Source organism: Gastrolobium bilobum, unplaced genomic scaffold (genome assembly GCF_033153095.1).
Source record: "Gastrolobium bilobum isolate Gb01-03AN ecotype WA unplaced genomic scaffold, APGP_CSIRO_Gbil_v1 utg41169, whole genome shotgun sequence".
Taxonomy (NCBI): domain Eukaryota; kingdom Viridiplantae; phylum Streptophyta; class Magnoliopsida; order Fabales; family Fabaceae; genus Gastrolobium; species Gastrolobium bilobum.
The window spans coordinates 265,459-275,489 of record NW_026897122.1 but is presented as its reverse complement, the minus strand read 5'-3'; positions in this window follow the sequence as shown (position 1 = coordinate 275,489).

Here is a 10,031-nt window from a genome sequence, read left to right as displayed (position 1 = left end):
ATAAAGCTAATGGAATTGCTCTAATAGGATTTTGATGATTTATAGCTGGTTATAGCTTCAAACCTTAATATCATCATTATATTAAAAAAATATAAGGATTATATTGACAAATTTTTTTTTTTACAAACTTACAAATTACATTATGTCTGATCGGTAAGGCTTCACTCAAGAGTGTCTTACTGATAAGACATAGTGTAGTTTGTAAACAAAAAGTTTGTATATATAACATTTTTTTATAAAAAAAATAATAGAAATAACCATTTCTCTCTCCTGATCTAATAATATATATGGGTTCTATTTCTCTCTTGTTGTTAGAGATAAGTATCTCCTACCCTAGACACATGAAGTGATGAAGTCCACCACCCATCAAAAAAATAAAAGAAAAAAGTGTGACACAACTCTTTATGTGAGAGAAGCATGAGATAGTTATCCCATATAAAATATGATAATAATTTCCCAATATATAATTAAAGAAGAATATTTTAGAAATTTTATTTGTTTCTTTCTTATATAAATTTTATCAAAATACCTTTTACTAGATCTCTCAATCCTCAAAACCATCTGGTTTTAGGATTGATAGAGAAAACTTTATCTATATATATATATATGTGCAGGGTTATATTTATAAATTTTTTTGTTTACAAAATTACACTATGTATAATGGATAGTACATACTAATTACCCATAGTACATACTATAGTTTGTAAACAAAAATTTGTAAATATAACCTGCTTATATATATATATATATATATATATATATTTATTTCTACAGCCACTTTAGATAAAGTTATATACAAGGTAGTCAAAATTGGGATTTTACCTAAAATCGGAAAGGGAATAAAAAATCGTAAATCGTAAAATCGTAATACAAATCGTTGATTTTACCTGCACTCTAAAATTAAATTTTTATATACATATGCTTATGTATAAAAAAAAATAAGAAAAATAGACTACCTGTCATCATCCTTATACATTTGCATACAATTGTCACACTCTAAAGGTCTAAGCTAATAAATCATTCAAGTTATTATCATCGAAGACATTTTGTTCCATGTGATCTTCACCTACATCATTCAAAATTGTCTTCATCTAAACTTTCATCATGAGATAAAGTTCCTTCATTTTCCACAATTCATTCATCTTCGGATGAAACATCAGCAATGTTATATTCAACAATTTTTCTAACTTGCTTAACATCATTCCAATAGTTAAAATCAGGATTTAAATCTTAAAATCGGGACTTAAGTAAATGTCTAAATCGGAATTTTATATTGAAAATGATTTTAAGTAAAATCTAAATCATTTTAGCAAAAATAAATCGTTAAAATCGAGATTTTAAGATTTAAATCCCGATTTTAACTACCATGGTTATATATAAATACCATTTATAACTATCTACTATCGGTAGTACATAATTATAACATTAAAGTTATTTTTTCTCTCTCTCCACGTCAGCAGACAAGTTCTGAAAAGTGACTGAGGAGAGAAAAAAGACTTTAATGTTATAATTATGTATTATCGGTAGTACATAGTTATAAAGAGTAGCTGTAGATAACCTTATCTAAAGTGGATGTAGATATATATATATATATATATATATATATATATATATATATATATATATATATATATATATATAAGCAAAATGATTTGCCATGTGACTTGACACAACGTTTTGTCATATATATATATAGGCTTTAATGTTTCTACAATGATTGTAGATAAGTTATCTACATTCGCTCTTAAAATGACGTCGTTTTGGGTTAAAAATAAAAAAATTATAATAAAAAAGACTATTATAACCCTGAAATAAATTATAATTACAAAAATACCTTGATTTCCGTCTCAAAACGACGTCATTTTGAGCTCAATGTAAATAACTTATCTACATTGACTGTAGAAAAAGTGAACTCATATATATATAAGCAAAATGATTTGGCATGTGACTTGACACAAGGTTTTGTCAGGTCAAAAAATTATAACTATGTACTATCTTGTACTAATGATAGTACATAATTATAATACTAATTTTTTTTTCTCTTCAGAAATTTAACTATGTATTACGGATAGTACATAGTTATAATACTAAAGTTATTTTTTTTCTCTCTCTTACGTCAGCCGACAAGTCTTTGAAAAGTTACTAAAGAGAGAAAGAAATAACTGTAATATTATAACTCTGTACTACCTTTAGTACATATTTATAAATAAATTAACCGAACAAAACCTTACATCATGTCACATGACATCCGACAAACCCATATATATATATATATATATATATATATATATATATATATATATATGCTTTATTAATCTCATGCTATAAAGACAATCATGTGTGGGACCCACACACGTATAAAAAATGTAAAAGAGAAAAATAAGCAACACAAAAATCGATGTATGTGTAGGAGAGAAAAATACTATCTGACAACATAAGAGTATATTTTCCATATATATATATATGAGTTCATTTTTTCTAAAGTTATTTTAGATAATTTTATCTAATGTTTACCAAAACGATGTCTTTTTGAAGCGAAAATCATGGTGTATTTGTAATTTTAATTTATTTCAGGGTTATAATATTTTTTATCATTCTATTTTTTTTTTTAAATTTTTCAACCTTAAAATAACGTTGTTTCGATGAATATAAGACAAAGTTATCTAAACTAATATTAGATACTTTTTTTCATATATATATATATATATATATATATATATATATATTAATAGTTTTAATACATTAGTGCTAACAAACTTAGACACGAGACTTCACTCCAAATTGAATAAAACCAAAAACAAATGAGGATATACATATTTTTTATTTTAAAAAATATTTGTACACTTTCAAATATGAAACTATTTTTTTGACAGTTTAATATTTTTTTGATCATTACAGATAACTTATCTATAATGATCCTAAAACGATGTCATTTTAAAGTTGAAAGAATAATATTTTTGTAATTCTAATTTATTCCAAAGCTGTATCAGTTTTTATAATTGTAAATTTCTTGTTCTTAAGTTCAAAACAACGTCATTCTTAAATAATTGGAGATAACTTTATCTCGAATTACTCACGAAATATTAAACTCTTTTTTTAAATACGAAACAACACAATTATATTCTCCTTAATTTAGCGTATCACTGTGATGTAAAAAGAAATCTCCTCCAAAAGATTATATTTGACAATTATAATTAAGAAGTCGCATTTCTGTACAACGACTTGTAGCACTACATATATTTTTCATTTTAAATTAGGCAGAAAAATGATATTAATAATTAAAAATATATACTTTAAAAATATTAAAAAATTATTTTAATCAAACCCCTTACCATTATGGACATGTGATATGTACAGGACATTATTCAAGGTGGATTAATACCATCAATATGAAAGAATTATTGTTCAACTCTCACATTCATATGACTAGTGTTTGGAGAATGAGAGAAAGGATAAAAAAATTGAAGGAAAATTTAGGATGTTACAAAAATAAAAATTCAAAAATTCAAAAAAAAAAGACAGAGAGAGAGAGAGAGAAATCGAGTTCCAAAGATCTTAGTGGAGTGAAAAGCTACTTATGGTTGGTACCATGGAGGCTTAGTATAACAAGAAACTAGGAAAAACTAAATGAGAGAAAATGTCAGAAAGACTACAATTTAATAAGATAAATAGAATGTATGTTTTGATCATAGCAAAGTGACAACAATAAAAAGAGAAAAGAACATTGATTAAGAGCAAGAAACAATAAGTTTGTGTAAAATTTGAAAATGCATGATATAGTCATACAAGAATAATAATGATATAATAAAGTTACAACAATATAGGTGAACCTTAATGATAACAAATAAGCAATGAAATAAGCAACAATAGAAAGAAAAAAAAAAACAATAGGAAAAATCCAATAAACATTAAAGTATTGCAAAACTAGCAAGTCTAGTATCAAGTTCAAGTGCAAAGATAAAGATCCATATATCAATGCAAAAAAGCTATGTCTAAGACCTTATGATGCCGAAAATGCATAGAAAAAGTGGTTAACAGAAAGTTGGGATTTGCTAAGAGAGTAATTCTCCAATTCTCAATTTCTATTAACAAAACAACAAAATTCAACTTCTATGATAAGGGTCATAAGTAGGGGTGGTAAACGAACCAGAGACCATTGGCTCGGCTCGTGAAGGCCTGAGCTTACATGTCTAAAATTGGTTGTTGGAACCAAGCTTGAACTTGTATAAAAGCTCGTTTAATAAAAAAGCCTTACGCTCCAATTCAAAAGTTCGGCCTTAGAGCCTGAGAGGCTGGCCTAATATATTAATTTTTTTTTATTTTATATTTTTTATACTACTTGTAATAACCTTCTCTCTCTCCTCAATCCATTTCATCCCATTTTATTGTTTAAACAATTTTTTTGAATAATTTTGTTCTATATTATGTTGTTTGGATATACATTGGAATATTGGATTTATGAATAATTATGGAATTACTAGTGATGTTGATTGTATATTCTGTTTGGATAAATTTTTGTTGTCTTATTTTTTTTAAACAGGTTAAACCAGGCTTTTATTTTTTGTAAATAATATAGGTCACAGGCCGATAATTATATTCATAACAGATAACAGGCCTTGTCAGGCTGACATATTTAAACACATGCTTAGCCTTTTAAGATCAATGCTCGGCTCGGCTCGGCTCGTTAACACCCCTAGTCATAAGCAGTTTTTTATAGACTAATTATAAATTGATCCAAAATTCAATATTCAAAATCTAAAATCCTAAAAATAAGAAAAATTTCCAAAATAAATATAACGGTAATTAACTTATAATTACAATTAAATCATTCAAAACACGTTCCAAATCTTAGATTCAAATTATGCCAAATGTGTTGCATTCCTTTTCTTGCCAAACAAATCACAATCATACTTACTGTTTCATTTGGACTTGAATTTAATCGTAATTTTTTATATTTCAAATTGCTGCTTCTCTGAACATGTGGGCCATACTTATTAGACCATAATTCTGATTAACTCCAAACTTCTTGAATCAATGGTTGGGCCTTATGCAATGGGTCAACTGTAAGTGCATCATTCTCCCCTACTAGGAAAAGATTCGTCCTCGAATCTTCTTCGTCTTCACTAATATCAATCTCTTTAGGTAAAAACTCAATTGATAAATTTTCCTCTATTAGATCTTCATCATCTAATTCTCCATCAGAATGATCATCATAAACTGTATTTTCATCGTAAGTTGGATAATTATCATAAATTGGATTATCATTATAGATTGGGTAATCATCAAAAACAGGATTATGATAATGGATTTTAAAGTTATGAATGTTGATTTGCATCTCGATATCTTGAAAAGTGAATTAATTTTCAAGTTGTACTTCTCAGTTGTGTCGCTGGTTTAGAATCTCAAAGGGATTGGCATCCACATCTTCGTCATCAAATGCATCATCTAATTCCATTCCTTCTTTGGATTGAATGCATAACTTTGTCCACGCAAGTTGTCGCTCTAATTCTTGGATTTTCATGCCTTGGGCCTCCACAAGTTATCGCTCCAAAACTTGATTTTCTCGTTATACGCCTGCACGAGTTGTCGCTCTAAATTTTGGATTTTTTTGCTCTGTGCCTGTATAAGTAATCGCTCAAAAAATTGGATTTTCTTGTCCAACACTTGCTCAAGTTGTCGCTTCAGATCTTAGATCCGCCTTCCGAGCTCTTCATTTTCTACGTCTCGCAAGTTTATCCGATGCAGTTGTCTGTATTCTTTAGAAACGAATCCATGTCCCTTGCCTTAACGACCTTCTTGATTCTGTTCAGCCATTGTTGAAGGCAACCTAATGCTCTGATACCAAATGATGTCGAAAGCGTATAGAAAATGTGGCTAAACAAAAAGTTAGGATACGATAAAAGAGTAACCATTCAGTTCTCAATTTCTATTAACAAAATAACAAAATTCAACTACGATAAGGGTCATAAATACCCTTTTATAGACTAATTACAAATTAATCCAAATTCAAAATCTAAAATCCTAAAAATAAGGAAAATTTCTAAAATAATATAACGATAATTAATTTCTAAAAATAAATAAATAATTACAATTAAATCATTCAAAACACTTCCAAAATCTTAGATCTCAAATCATGCCAATTGTGTGACTTTCCTTTTCTTGCCAAACAAATTATACTGCTTCATTTGGACTTGAATTTGATCGTAATTTGTTATATTATAAATTGTTGCTTCTTTGAACATATGGGCCATAATTCTGATTGACTCCAAACTTCTTGAATGAATTGTTTATCTTTGTGCAATGGGTCAACTGTAAGTGCATCACCTTATAGGATTATAATTTTAGGAATTAGATTTAAATATAAAGATATACATTAGTTACATGCATGAGCTCAAAATAATTTTTGTGGTTGCATATTTCAAAGTGTATAAAATCTTTGGAAAAATCTTTCAAAAATAGATGGAAAATGTTTTAATGTATTCTAATCTTATAAACTTTACTTCAAGAGTCAATGACATGTTTTTACAATATTGGAAACCTTTTTGAAGTGATAAGGAACTTGTTTGTAAAAATTAGTTACTGTTTGATATATCAGGATAAACAATAATTTATTAGGGTTAATGGTAAAGTATCATTATATCTTTCATGATTTATTTTGATATCATAGAAATTTATCAGTGCGGAACTAATGCACTCAAAACGAGGAACATAAAGATTCAAAGATTTTGGTGATTGCAAACAAACATAGAAAGAAAGCTTCAAGCTTTACAACTTGCAACAACAACAAAAGTCTAAAGAATTAGCCAAGAATTGTGAAGTCCATCAAGATAATGGACAAAGCTTAAAGAAGATCAAGCTTCAAGCTTTAAGAGACGAATCTAAGTCGAAAGTGTCCACAAATAATATATTTTGGGACTTAAAGTAAAATGTGAGGGTGATTGATGACTTGCATGAAAAGCTCTAAGGATTTTTTTCCAAAATATATGCATTAAATCTTCACTTGACGTTGAGAATCATTCGTAGCATCTCACATTCATGAAAGCATATCTTTAAATATTTGTCAAATGTTTAAAAGTGATTGCAAGTGATTTGAAACAAACAAAATCTCTTTAGAACGAATTTACAACCTTTCCCAAAGTCTGGGAATCGATTCCCACTCCCTGAAAAAGTTGGGAATCAATTCCCACAGCAAGAGAATCGTTTCCTTCCTGCACTAGAGGACAAAAATAACTGCTATAAACGGCTAGTCTTTGAAAATTAGTGAAAGACACCCATGTTCTATGCTTCTATATATAAGGAATCACTGTTACATTAAACTCTTAACACTTCTTGATCATTACTCTTGATTTAAATCATATTATTTGCTCATTCTCATTCATCTTGACCATATACACTCTTTGAGCTTTATTCTTTTGAAAGTATCAACACATATAGTTCTTCAACTTGTATAATCTGTACTTCGAGAGTACTTAGCCATTCTTAAACACCTCCTTTTGAATTCTAAAATTGTGAAGGGAGTGAACCCTTTGTATTTGAGAGGATATCAAATTCCTAAGTAAATTTGAAGTGAAGTGTAAAGGCATCCAAGAGCTCGAAATCTTGGAAGATTATAGTGGTTTATCAAGCACACTTGAAGCTTGATAATTAGCGAAAAAGATTGATCGAGCAGCTTCAATCTTGACATAGGTCATGGTGATGGTGACTGAACCAGGATACATTTAGTTTACAATTTTCCTAACCTTAAACTCTTTACTTTTTTTTCTTGAAATTGCATTTTTAGATTGTGTTTATTTATTCACTAGCTTATATTTATAGATCACACACTAGTACCTACACTTAGAATTTCCCTTGTTAAATCATTTAATTGGAGAAATATTCTTTAAAATATGAAAGGAGGCATTTTGTGAAAAGATTTTATAAAACTCAATTCACCTCCCTCTTGAGTATTGAAGCCACTTGTCCAACAAGTGGTATCAGAGCTTGAACTCTTGTGTAAAGAGCTTAACCGCTTCAAGAGAAGGATGACTTCTTTGAACCATGATATATATGCCCCTTGAGGGTTCTTCAACTACGAGACCCTATTTTTTTTATGGCACCGATTATCCTTATTGAAAAAGTCGAATGAAAATATTTATTGAGTCTAATGATTTAAGAATTTGGAACATTGTTAAAGAGGGATACAAAGTTCCCACTAAAAAGGATGAAAAAAATAATGATGTTCAAGAGAAAGTGAAAGAATTTTTGGATGAGGAAATTATAGAAGCAAATTGGAATGATAAGACTAGAAATTTTTTTTACAAATATATTAGGTAGAGATGAATATTTTCGTGTTTCCTATTATAAGAATGTTAAGGAAATGTGGGATACTCTCCAAGTAACCCATGAAGAAATTAGTGATGTTAAATTCACTAAAGTTAATGCACTGAATTTGAATTATTTGAGATAAATGAAAATGAAAATATTCAAAGTATGTAAAAGAGATTCACACACCTCGTTACATATTTGAATGCTCTAGATAAGACTTATACTAACCATGACTTAATTGCTAAAGTGTTGAGAAGCTTGCGAAATAGGGATTGGCAACCTAAGGTGACGTCAATAGTTATATCCAAGGACTTGAAGACTATGTTATTTCCTTTGTCACATTTAGCTATAAATTTCCTCATGTGAAATTTTTCCAAACCCCCCTCCTCCAACAACTATTGTTCTCTCATCTATTATGTTTTTTTTTCCTAGTCATAATTAAATAGACTTTGCCATCATTTTTATTTTTGGGGTCAGATTTTATTTTTGATAAACAAAACTCTAAATATAAAATAAGGGTAAAATGGATAGGTTAGTTTAATTACTAATCGTGTTAAAGGTCCCAGGGGGTAATTGATAAGAAAAAAAGCATAGGGCGTAAGTGATAAAATAGTAAACCACATTGGATTTATGAACTTTTTCCTTTATTTTAATAATAAATTATTTTATTTTTCTCTCTTCAAAACAATCAGGACAACTTTGTATAATTACCAAATATCTTTTACCTTTATTTTTTAAGCTCTTTTTTTAAACTTTAACTTAAAAATAACTTTCACTTTAAAAAAAGGAGGTGTCAAACAAACACGCTCTAAAATTTAAAAAATGTGATAATATTGTGGCATTAACTATAAATGGATGGATAGATTCATAAATGTAATTATATGGGTTATATTTTTTTCAACTTTAATAAATGATGTATTAAGTATTCCTTATTATAGAACTAATGAAGATATTTTTCTAGATATAGGTATTTAAAATACTGTTTGATATGTGCTTATATAGAAAATGAGACCCTTAAGAAGAGAGGCAAGAGTGCATGGTGTTAGACTTAAAGCCGGTTAGAGAGAGTTGCCCTCCTAAGTCCTAACTTCGATCTTTGGTGGACGAACAAGTTTGTTGGCCCTTTTAAGTAATATTTGTGTATCTTAGGCGTGCTCCAATAAACATCCTATTATTTGCTCAAAACTTTTTAAATAAAATTACGTATAAGTTTAGTTTATTTTATAAGAGTCACAAATTGAATATATAAACGAGCATATGAAAAAAATTACAAAACTAAGGATATACATGTCCCTTTCCCGTCAGCTATGCTTTTGGTTGCTAGTGGACTTGAGCCATCAAGGCTGGTCATAATGTTAAGCATGGGATTAAATTAAAGTGTAGGGCGTGGGGGCAAAAAAAAAAAAATACTAGTCAAGATCTATGACTACGACTTAGAAAAAAAGTTATACCTATAAAATAAATAATTTATAGAATTACTGTTTCTGATGTTACAGGAGATAATATCTCTTATACATACAAAAAAGTGTGTGTGAAAAAAATATGAATCTTACATACTTTTATGTGTGTATAGGAGATAAAATTTATCAATTATAATATGAAAAATATTATTCCTATAATTTATGCATTTTAAGTTAAAAAAAATTAAAATTATATTAAGAAGAAAATTCTCTGCTTATGGCTGAATGACAGAAAAGCTGATAAACACGATACAGTTAATAGCACAG